The 12,395-nt window shown below is 42.4% G+C and overlaps 1 long non-coding RNA gene across 1 annotated transcript; it reads left to right on the top strand.

Moving 5' to 3' along the window:
* Positions 1-4,029: 4,029 nt before the first annotated feature.
* LOC113971612 lies at positions 4,030-11,491 on the top strand. The gene is made up of 4 exons (XR_003535600.1): positions 4,030-4,093; positions 4,623-4,752; positions 9,214-9,306; positions 11,376-11,491. It is a non-coding gene; the product is annotated as an uncharacterized LOC113971612 (long non-coding RNA).
* Positions 11,492-12,395: the final 904 nt, after the last annotated feature.

Raw genomic sequence — 12,395 nt, forward strand, 5'->3', positions numbered from 1 at the left:
ATTTCATGGCTCTTTCCATAGTGGGAATTCCTAATGGAAGCTGAAATTCCAAGTTGGAAGCTCAGACCTTTAGTTCTAACCCAGAAAGAAGATACTTTAGGGAAAGTAGAAAACTTGCAACACACAGTCAATATTTTGTCCATATTCTGTATCAGTCCATATTCCATATCAACCCCTTTGCACTGCAGTCCTTGTTTTCTATCTGTAACTAATGTATATGCATACACATGCATGTTTTGATTTGCCACTTCATTTAAACTCCTCTGTGCTAAGAGAAATACTAATATTTATTTCAGAACACTGTAAAGCTTTTCTGCTGCAGTGTCTGCTTTCTGATTCCAGGAGAACACTATCATGTGAAAGAACCTATTCAAAATCCATTGCATTCCCGTCCTTTTAATTTATGCAGCCAGATTTATACTCTAACTTCACATATCAGTTCTTGTCTGCTCTTGAGTTCATTTGCTTTCATAGCAGACAGAGCTGCTAAAGTAGCTGCACACATACCAGCCTCCTTACACTGGAATGATATTGTCCCTAGGTGGGTTTCCCTATAATTGCCACATATCCTCCCAGAAATTCTGGCAGAGCACAGAGCACATCACAAGTTCAGCAAATGTGAGACGATGGGATGATAAAAGCCTGTTTGTGCTGCTCTTAACTCAGTAGGAGTAATAGCTGATTCTTCACATGCCCAAAATGAAATTAAGGGGGCTCCTCAAAGAGGTTGTGGTTACACGGTCACTTTAATCTGGCATAAATCTGGCTGCTGCTGAAAGGGGTTGTTCCACTCCTCTCCCCCCTCTTCCTCTGCACCCAGTCGCTTTTTTCACCCACTCTTGTCTGGCACCAGGGTCCCTCTGGCTGTGCAACACATTGGACCACAGAATGATCCAGCTGAATATCAAATCAATTAGTTGTATGCTTTTTTTTTTATTTAAATCAGTTTCTTAGGGTAGCACAGTCACATGAATGCTTGTGCTGGCGTAAGAAATGGGTGTCTGGGGGAAGAGGGAATGGAAGAACCACTTCTTCAGTAGCAGCCATTGAATGATGGCCTGATTAGACTGGCAGCATCCAACCCACACAACTGAAACTATCCAGGCTAGGCTGTGAACTTCTCGCATTCCTTGGCAACTCCTCTTCTTCTTTCTCATAAGCCCCTTCCCATTTCTCAGTAGCCACTGGGCACTGAGGTTTGCAGGCACTCTCTGTCCTGGCAATCTATCTCTTTAGCAGTAAACACAGTTATCTGTGTTGCCTTCTTTTTCTGTTTGTCATTTCTACAATCCCCCAGCAGCCCTATTCCCAGCATGTCAAATTAATTCAAATTTCTTGTTTGTTCTCTTTTTTTTTTTCCTTTTTACCACAATGTGCATGCCATCCTAAACTTTTCCAGAGGCCAGTCAACCAAAGGAAAACAAGGTATTTTTCCAAATTATCTAAACAATGAACATTTCAGTTCGGAGACACAGCCCAAAGATCATTCCCCAGTTCAGTGAAATATTGTCCTAGTTCTGTTGGGCTTAGGGGCAAACACACAGTATACAGTTGAGTTATCCCAAGAGCAAAGCAGTGCTTCAGTTGTGGCTCCTGGGTTTCCTCCCTTCCAAAAGCAGCAATCCGTGTTACATTGTGCTTGGCTCCGGCCGCGTTCCCGCCTGGCTGCCTCGGCGGGCGAGGGGTGCCAAACCAAAATTCCTCAGCTCCCCTTCCCAGCCCACCCCTTCCCCACCCGTCTGTGTGGGAATGGGGAGGCCACTGCTGGGACCTGCCACACCAGCAGCCAAGGTAAGAGAAGAAAGGGAAAACTCCAACTCCCAAACTCTCCCACATGAGAGAAATTCCGTGCCCGCTGCTCAGGCTGGGCAGGTTCAAACCCACGGCAAAGGGAACTCCTGTAGCATCTCTGGCTTTTTCTTCACTGTGGTGTGAAAATCCCATGTGTGCAGCACACTTGCACAAGACTTGACACCAGAATGCACTAGCAAAGGGAAGCATCAAAACAAGAAGAAATGGAGGATCACCCTGAAAAGACACAAAATCTCCCAGGTCAGTGTTTTGCATTCGTCCATCCTCGTTTCAGTTTTATCCCAGAGCTGATGGTAATTAGTGCTGGTTGGTTGCACCTTAATCCAGTTGTCTGGTGCAAAACAGCTTAAACTCCACAAGCCTCATCCTCTACCACTGTGTAAATCATAATTGGTGAGGGCCTGTGATATTTTATCCCCCAAATCAGCCCATTCCAAAGGGTAGAAGGATTTGGGAGTAAACACAGATGTGTTATAGTTTTTCCCCTGCCACAGTGGAGGCCCATATGTGGTGATACCCATGGAGTCACCGACTGTCCAGGCTTGTAACAAATGAGGGTCTGACCATTCAACTTAAAATCCCTTCTTGGAGAAAAACGTCCTGAAACAAGGATTTATTTTTAGGTGGAATCTCTAGAATCAGCTTGGTAGGACTTGCCATCTTTTGCCATTCTAGTAAAATCTGGTCTAATGAGAAATACTTGCACTGTTAGAGTAAAACTGAAGATGACAATAAGACTTACAGCTTATGTAACTGTGGTCTCAGATAAATCATACATCATTTAACAAGGGATTCTACAAAACAAACTGAAGTTTTTTGCAGAGAATTGTCTTCATGGTTTTAGTCAAAACACAAGGGAAAGATTCTTAGCTTCTTTTTTATTTTACAAATTTTCTGTCATTATTGCAGTCAATGTGCTCTTCCTTACATTTTCTTTTTTTTATTTTTTTTGTTGGTAGCTTGAAATGATTTCTGATTCTCTGAATTGCTCTAGTCTGTTTTATTTCCTCTCTGCTCTTGGAGCTAATTTCTATTCCTTTGTCTCACAAACTGATTGTATTTGTATCATCTCCAGACAGGTCACAGGAGGTACGTTGAGTGCACACTGGATACTTTGCACATCTGGTTTATATCCTCCTCCACTGAGCCACTTCCCACCCCACAATGCAGTATTTCTGTATCGTTGCCATATATCAAAGCAAAAGAAGGATGCACAGACAGTGGAGCTAAGTGGACACAGTACAAGAGACACAGCTAAAAATTCAATTAGTTTAAAATAGCCACTTTTCTTTTAAGCACATTTCCCAGTTCCTGCAGTAGAATCATACTGAAGAACACAACATACATTTCTCCACTAGGCAGAAAAGGCCAACAAACTCAGTGTTCTGGGTTTTCTTTGCAGCAGCCTTCTGGCATTTGTGTATAATCCTGAGAAACTCAATTTAGGGACAGGAAAAAGCAATTTCTATTTAGACAAAATCTGTGTTGGGGTCTCATTTTTCATGATGTGGACTAAAGCAGTGATTGCTATACTATCCATTTTTGTAGGTCTTTTCTTGGGGACCCTTGGACCACAGTTCAGGGGCTCCAGCAGAGGGGTAACGTCCTGCTGGTGACCAAAGGCAGTGGGAAGGCACACCCTTGGTGTCTTCAGTCTCCCTCTTAGGAGTTGGGAAGAATCCTTCTCAGCAGCACAGGACAATAGCTCTGGATCAGTGTGAGAGGACTGAGCTGACTTTCATCCCTGAGGCACCACCACTGCAGGCCAGGGGATCCTCAGAGCACGGCAGAAAGAAGCACTTTGTGCTGTCCTGGGCTGCTCTGGGTCTGGCACAGTCTCGCTGTGGAAGCGTTTGTCCCATGGGCAGGTTTGGGTTGGCCTGTTATCAGCAGCAGAAACTTGCCTTGGGTTCATCTGTAGGTTTGAACAGATCTTTGCTCAGACCTGCTCGGTGTCAGGGCTACAGCCAGCCCGTGATGTGATGACTTGGCACTGTTCTGAGGTGAGCAGGCAATGCTGCCGGACTGACAAACTGACTGACAGCCTGACAGACAGCCTGAGGGATGTGCTGCCTGACTGCCAGTGCTGGGCAGCCCCAGAGCAAGCAGGTCCATGGGTGACAGCAGCGTGCAGCCCCTGGTAACCAGCTCGTGAGTCTGCAACATCACAGGGGAATCAGGCATCCCAAAGATCAGCTCTTGTAACTGAAACCTCTGCTTCCACAAGCACTTGGGTTTGATAAAAAAGTCCCTCTGATTGTCAGACCTGGGCCCTGGGAAGGTGTGCCAGGAGTGGGAGCTGGCTCAGGGATGATACGTGCTGGGAAGAGGGACAGCACCAGTTGCCCATTGTCTCCATCCCTCCATCCCCCCAATGTACGTGCACACCTGCACCTCCACACACCCAGTTTCACTCTGATTTGCCCCTGGATTGAATTAAGCTGAAGGATCAAAGAGCAAAGCTGGGACAGTTTCCACACAGAGCAGAGATGGGGCTCTCTGCTCTCGGAAACCAGCCCAGTGTTTGTCCCTGCTGGCCTCACCTGATTCAATCAAAACACAGCCCAAGGTCTGCTGTTCCAGCCCCAGCTCCCTCCCATCACACCCCCCTCAGCTTTCTTCCCACTTGGACTCCTTCCAGCTTTGCCCCATGTGCTAAAAAATGCCAGAAAGTGCAATTCCTTTTTTTAATTTTCCCTGGAGTTGGCATTAGAGCTGGAAGCAAAGACATTTCTGTCTGGTTGGAGAGGGAATATCTGTTCCAAATGCTTTTGAAACAGGCACATCAAACTTTATGATACTCCTTTTAGAATAGTGGATTCTATTTTCCTCATATAAAATTTGGAGCAATTTTCCATGCCCACATCCATGCAGACTGCCTTATTCCTGGGTTTGAGGAGGCTGAGTCTCCATTAGCTGAGCAGTGCACAGTTTCTTAAGGTGAGCTTACATTTCTGGAAACATTAAATCTTCAATTTTAGCATGAGCTTCTATTGAAAGTGTGGCTCTTAATGAAGAATAATATATAGTTATACAGCTTTTTAGCTAAATGCAAACTCTAAAAAGAATTAAGCTACTTTATTTACTGGTTTCCTCAGGGAGTGCAGCTCATTATTCCACCCTAAAAATTTTAGGACAGTCAAGGTGATGTATTTACAGTTCCTAAGTACCCCAGCCTAATACCAATCAGTGTGGGCAGTGGCATGCATTGTCTGTGTGATAGCAGCTGAGACCAGGAGGAGAGGTTTGGAGGTAGTAAACTCTGCTCAGGAGGCAAATGAAGTGAACAATGTCTGAATGATAATGTTGTGGTAAATGCTGATCTCCCTGATTTTCAGGGAGAAACATCTTGCAACATCTCATCAACTCTGTCCCTAACAGCCTTTGCAGCCCAGAGTTAGTGAGTTTGGCCACATAAAACACAGCAGCATTATGTGGGGAGATGTTTGCACACTGTGTGCTGTAAGAGGAGTTGAGTTTTAACAGGGGACATGAGGCACTTTTGTAACTGAATTCCAAAAATAAAAGGAAGCTATCAAAAAGTGCAGAGGGTAATAAAAGCCTACCATCTTTTGTAGTCCTCCTCCACTGATAATGTCCTGTATCTATCCCTTGCAGGATAGAGATAGCAGAAGAGCATGGTTGAAAATAAATGAGGCACATGTGTGGGCTTAAACTGGAGCAACAGTTAAGGAAGAAGTGACCTTGCTGTTATTTCATATATTTTCCTATCTTGTTTAAGGACTCATGTTCTAAAAAGGCACGTTTTGGTATTTCTGTCATCCCTGTGCTTCTCTCTCTGTGCTGGTGATTTACTGTGTGTAGCCCAGAGCTGGAATCCATTTCTCCCTCTGCTCAGTTGGGTTGTTCTGGGCACGTGTGTGTCCTGCTGTTCACTTCAGACCTGCTCAGGACAGAGTGTGGCTTGTGGCTTCAGCAGCAAAGAGGTCGATGCACATGGAGCAGAATTAAAAGCTTGGGAATAAATTCACTAAGTGGCTTGAACATTTGTCATCCCTGGTAAATAGGAAATAGATGGGCAAGTGAATTGATGGAAGTAGCATCCTCCTACCCCTGGGCAGCCATGAATTTCAGACCAGGTGGGATGACTCCTTTCCAAAGCAGAACTGAAGATGCATCAGCAGTCTGAGGGTGTAAATAATGCTGCAGCCCTCAGCCAAGTCAGTACATGATCCGTGCCAGAACCAACCTCCTCGGGATAGATCCCAGCCGAAGTTAAAGCACTGCCCTCTGTTCAGGGCTCTCTTTGAAATCCACCATCAGACTGGTTTGTTTGAGGGAATTCCTCTTTGTTTGCTGGGTGGGATGAAACTCTGTGAGTCCCTTTGGGGTGAGTTCCAGTGCAGCTGGAGTGATGGGGACACGGGCTGGTCCATGGCAGAGCTACATGAGACAACCCAGATGAGACAATATACACCCTCGGACACATTGGTAATACTGGGTAAGAAAACTTGGACCTCCCTGGGCAGTTTAAGCATAGCTCTGGAGGAGGCTGTGCAGCTGATGGAAGCTCCCTAAACTGCACAGAGCTCCCCTCAGCTCACTGAAGTCCTGAGACAGTCCAGTTCACACTGAGAGCTTGGGGTGAGAAAAGGAAGATTTGCCTGACTCCAGAGGTCCTGATCTATGGCATCCATGAGCAGTTCTTTCCTGAGGCCGGACTGGAAACTGCCACAATCACACCTAACGAGTTCTATAGGCCTGCACCAATAAATAAATAAATTGGCTTTCTATCAGCTGGAGGGATTTTGGTCTTTGACTCTATTTTTGTGATTGTTCACTTGGCTGAAACTCATTGCATTGAAGTGTCTCTTAAGAAATACTTTTAGCCCCAAAGCTGCATTAATATTTGAACAGTTTTTCTCGAGCAGTGCAACAGCTGTGCAATGTGAAATAAAGGCATTTTTCTCTCTTTCCCTGAGCACCTCTAAAGCATCAATTGGTAAATGGAGAAGAAAGGGTATTTTTTTTCTGCTGAGCCTTATGTAAAATACGAAATATTAACAACCCACCACCCAAGCCTCCTCTAGATTTGGTCTTAGCAAAACTTTGTGTATTGCTGAAATGCACTCAAATATTGAGTACCTAAAAATAAATTACTCTGGACAGAGAATGTTCTTGAAACCCCTAATTTCTGCAGCTGGAATGCTGAAATGCAATTCAGATCCATCCACTGTTGAAACATAAGCTTAATTTCTATCATTTAGAGCACATTAAAATATCTGTAAATATATACACATGAGAAAATAAATATAGACACAAATCTACTGCATTTATTTGTTTTGCTTTTGCTAATAAATGAGTTTGTTGTTTAAAATCATGATTTTTCACAATTAGGAAATAAAAAAATGGATGTGAATGGTTTGCAGGGCTAAATGAAAGCAAAGCTGTGTCCCATGCTCAGGCTTCACCCTGGCTCTCAGAATGGCCATAAATGTCAAAACTGGGGAAAAAAAAGTATGTCAGGTGTCTTGGAACTGCTCCCTCCCTAAAGGCACAGGTAGGATCTGCTATACACACTTCAGATTTCCAGTTTTCCTTTGTATCCAGGGGGGCTGGAATCATGTTTTCTAAGTGGAAGATGAGATTCTGGTTCCTCCAGGTGACTCTGGGAGGTGACCAGCAGCAGTTCAACCTTGATCCATCCCTGTCAGTTGCTCCCAGGAAGAATTTGCTTTGGGAACATAACATGTGAAAAGATTTATTTTAAGTCACTGTAGTTTCATTTTTAGCAAGGTGAGGAATCCAACACACCCTGCTCTGGGTAGGACTCTGAAGGGTTGGGATGGTCTATGAATGACAATGACATCCACAGCCTCAGACTAAATATTCAATGGCTTGTAACTAAGGCATAAAGGAGTAGATTTTATACAGTTTGGCCTCAGATGTCTTGTCATTTCCCAGTACATTAAAGAGGCTATAAATTGATTGTACCAGTATTCTTCCATGATTGCAGAAACAGCCTGACCCTGTTTGCTGGAGTGTTCTGTTCCCTACAGATAATGAGAGCCTGGTGCTGTTCTGTGCATTCCATGGCACCAATAAATTGAGCACAAAACCCCTTCCGTGGCTCTTCCTGGGGCTGTCACTCAGTGTTACTCTTTCTTTTTTACTATTTTTTTCCCCAGAACCTTGATCAGAGTCTTTGCCAGACGAAAAAAAAAAGTGCTCTGCTAATTACTTATGTGCTTATAAGCCATGTTTTGATAATAGAAGAATTGGAGTTTATTACTGATGCTGGAACTAATCCTGTACAGGGTATGGGAAATATATAGAAGTCCATCCTGATTGCATTAAGTGGAACATTGAGCTCTGTTGGTGTCTGGATAGCAGAAGTGCTGTGAATTTGGTAATCCAGGCATTTTGTGGACTGGATCCCGGTCTCGGTTTTATAGACACTGCAGGCACATAGTCAGTCACACCAGAGAGTTCAGGAGCAAATCTCTAAGCCAGGTACGTTCTGAACATCTGAAGCATTTTACTGAATTCATTTTTTGAGCTCATTCAATAGTTGCTGTTCATTGTGATAAATACAAAATGAAGCAATGTTCTGCCTCACTTTGGTCTAAAATCTCCTGTGTTGAAGGTTGGCTCGCTCAGTTCAATAAATGTATGTGCATGATGCTTTTGTTATATAGAGAGATACCCAAATGAACCCTTAGACCCAATGCCCACAAACTGGAAAAAAAAAGCACTTCAGCTGATGATCTCTTAAAAAAAACACACAGGAAGGACCAAGATGAGCTTGAGATTTGGAATAATCGTAGGGCTCCAAACTTTTGGTTTCATGTTGAGCTTACACTGGGCTGGCCATGCTGCTTTGATAGAATAAGGATAGTTTTATTAGTTCAGAGTTCATTGAACCTTTTCTGCTTTTTACTGTTTTTCATTTTGGTACACAGCTTTTCCCCCAGACCTGAAAAAGGATTAAAATGCCAGATAGGAGACAGATCACTCAGCATTTCTAATCACATACCAGAAATCTCAAGACACATAGTTCTCACAGGGTTTTCTACTCTTTGTAGACCATAAAAGGCTCAGATAACCTTCTAAAGTCCACTCTGATCTCTTTAGTCATTAAAAAATAAGTTTTTACTGAGAAACTAAACTAGGTTCCTGCTGCAGTGATCACATTCAATCCATCCAGTTTCACTCCACAGCTTCAGAAGTTACTTATGCATTCATTCACTTACAATAACAGAAGTCTTCATTCAAAACAACATTCTGACAGTTGAAACAAGGCTGGAACTATTGCAAAAAAAAGAGAAAAAAAGGCCTGGAGTACTGCAGGGAAACATTTCCATATATATTATTTCATCATTTCATTTCAGATGGTCATAGGCATTTGCTTTCTAACTATATTTCATGTTCATGTTTCAGAAATGCTCCAACTGTTGTGGGTGGAAGAATAGGCTCACCTGCTCAGCCTCCCTGAGGGGCAGGCAAATACTGAATCACCTAAACTGCAAACTGGTAAGTTTAGTCTTGCATTTTCCATTACCTTCACCACTACAAAAGTGAATTTCAAATAAGGCAAGTGATTGACCTTCTTTCAGTGAGCCTCCTGGAAATTCCAATCTTAGCAAATTAGTACTTCTGGTGCATGTTCTCCTGCAAGGTAAGGCAGTCTGGTAGAAACAGCCAATTATTTGAACTGCCAAAGTGCTTAGTGGCATTAGTGTAACTACTTCGTGTCCTATTTATCTGTCTGTGATAAAACCTTTTGGTCTTGGCCTTGCTGAAGAAGTTGATGCTTTCAAAAATTCCAGCCTTTGTGTTTTTTCATTGAATTGTTGTGTGTTTAAATTAGAGTTGGTATTATTTATTTGCTCTTTATAGAGAGGCACTGCATTTCAGGCTCTGGGCACAGTCTGCCTTTTCAGTGCAGGTTTGTACAGCACCTAAAACACAGTCCCCCACGCTGTTTAAGATAATAAATGTAGGAAGATAACACCATGCCTTGAAGAGTGATGCTTCTCCCGATGTGTTAATCTGCAGCTTACACTGGGGTAGCTGAAGATAGATCAGATGGGACCTGCTCTGAGAGGGAAGAGCTTCTGCAAACACACAAAATCCTTTCTTAGGTTCTGTATTTGAATGGCAAACAGTAAAAAGTCACAAGCCACTACAGTGTGCTGTGTAGGAGCTCTCAACCATTTCTTTCTGTGGCATAATTAAACACAAGCAGGTAGCCAGGCAGACACCACACTCACACCCACATTCACAGCCTGTGATCCAAAAGGGAAAAAAAATCAGCCATTTGCTGAGGGTCTTTTTTTTATGGTTTAGAGGTGACTTTGCATTTCAATCATCTGAGCTGAACATTTTAAGAAAAGGAGTAAAAAAGTGAAGGGGAGAAGGAGGGATGAGGTGTTTTGAGTCACTGGGGGCTGTGATGCCGAATATGTGCAGAAACAGTGGCATCTAGTGGGCAGGTCCTCAGCCGAGGGAAGGCAGCAGGCACTGGATATGGAGCAAGTCAGCGATTGCAGCTAATGGTTGTCTTTCTCACTTCCATGGATGAAAGGTTTTCCCAAGCCTTTTGTAATCCTTTTCTTTAAAAGCCTTTGGAAATCAACTATTTTTCCAGCTTTCCCACCTTCAGTATACAACTTTCAGGACATTTGTTCTTCCTATTTCATTTATATTAAGCCCTCTCGTGGCTTCCACAGGCAAATTGTAATTACTTAATATGATACAGATTATCATAAATCTTCACCCAGTAGGAAAACTAATGGTTTGCATGCATGTATAAAAGTCCAGCATTTTCCCCCAAGATTTTAGGCATGGACAAAAATAAACCTCCAACTAATCCTTGAACACACTCAATCTAGTTCAGCTTCAGATGATTTCCAGCACAGCTCTGAAGGAAAGATCTGAGAGAATAAAATCACACTGAAGGACTCTGAAACAAAGCTTCATTACACCACTTCTGTAGCTATAACTAAGTATAATATTTATGCAGTATTTACTTTTTATGCTAATCATGTATAAGTTTCTTCACTGGTGAGTCATAATAAATGAGCTAATTTATTTATACCTGATCCTATGATCCTTTTCTCTTATTAGTCCACCGAATTATGTGTAAAACACTGTGTGTGTGTTATGGACATGCAGAAGTGTATAATAAGCAGGATGAGGGGTTGCCACATCCATGGCAACAGCCTAAAGCAGACACACTCACACCTTCACTGTCTCTTCAGCCTTCAGAGTTTGCCAGTGCTGAGCAAACTTAGGAAAGTCGGCTGGGCTGGGCTGGGCTGGGCTGGGCTGGGCTGGCCTCCTCTTCTTTGGCTGCCTCTCGGGGAGGCTGAAGGGTTTTTCTATGTTTACTTGTAGGGCCCAAATTAATTTGTATGAATGGAAGACTTGGCTTCTTAAATCTATCAGAAAAGCTGGATGTCTTAAAAAGCAATATCTTGGCTATTTTCTTCATGATCACAGGATTCCAGAGAATCCAGTCTAGGGATTTTTATTTTTAATTTCAAAATTTTCTGTTCTCTCTCTTTTTCTTTACACTTCTTTTTTCCCCTGTGTTTCAGACTTTCCTTTATGGTGTCTGCTGATTTACTTACCTTGATGGACCAGGAGGTTCTTCAATAGTCAGTTTTTAAGTAGAAGAGAAGTGTAGATACTTTCAAGAGAGACTCTGCTTTTGTAAAGAAGTTTAAATGCTGGAATTCTAGAAACACTGGTAGTGGTTTTGATTTGAACCTGAGTGCAAATATGAGTTGGCTCTTTTGCCCATTGACCAGATGAGTGGGCTAAAGGCTATTAACACTATACCATAATTTCTTCCTTTATGAAGTGGGAGAGAACATGGATCATTGACCTGGAAGTACTTCACCTTTCTATGTTTTTAGTTTTCTCCTTGTTAATTAGATTTAATAATACTTAACTTTTCTTTTGAGTTACCTATATGAGATCCTTCGGCCCTAATGTGGAAAAGCAAATTTTAAAACAATAAACAGTCCCTGTTCCACATGTTTGTTTTAGGATTAGCTCAGTGTTACTGAGGTTGGCCTAGAAGCTCCATTTAACCTTGCCAGTTATCTAACAAATGACTGAATATAATTAGATTGGAGTTCTTTTATTTCAAAGAAGTACTTGAAAATTGACTTTCACAGGGTGAAAGTTGGCATAATTGGCATCAGCATGAATTTTTCATTTTGCAAGTAAAAACAGAGCCAGGATTTCACCTAATGACTTTAACTCAAAGAGATATGCAAATTTAGATCTGTGTATTGAGAGTGTTATGAATGAAGCCCACAATAGCAGCCTGATTATGCTTTTTTACACTCCCAGATTTAATCTAAGATTTATCTTGGCAGTAGGGGAAAGCAAGTCTTTGATGCTTTGAGATTTAAATTATTTCCTTGGAGTCATCTAGGGGAGTTCTCTTACTGGAAGAAAGTATAGTGGAAGGACTGTTGATCCATTCCAGCTTATCAAAAGCTCTGTAGCAGTAATTACCTTATATATCTTCATAAAATTGTGTTTTATTTTGCTACCAGTCCTCAGGTTTTTAGAGTGACAATGAGGAGCTCTGAATGTTACTCTGG

The sequence above is a fragment of the Neopelma chrysocephalum genome, unplaced genomic scaffold (genome assembly GCF_003984885.1).
Source record: "Neopelma chrysocephalum unplaced genomic scaffold, ASM398488v2 Primary Assembly neopelma1_84, whole genome shotgun sequence".
Taxonomy (NCBI): domain Eukaryota; kingdom Metazoa; phylum Chordata; class Aves; order Passeriformes; family Pipridae; genus Neopelma; species Neopelma chrysocephalum.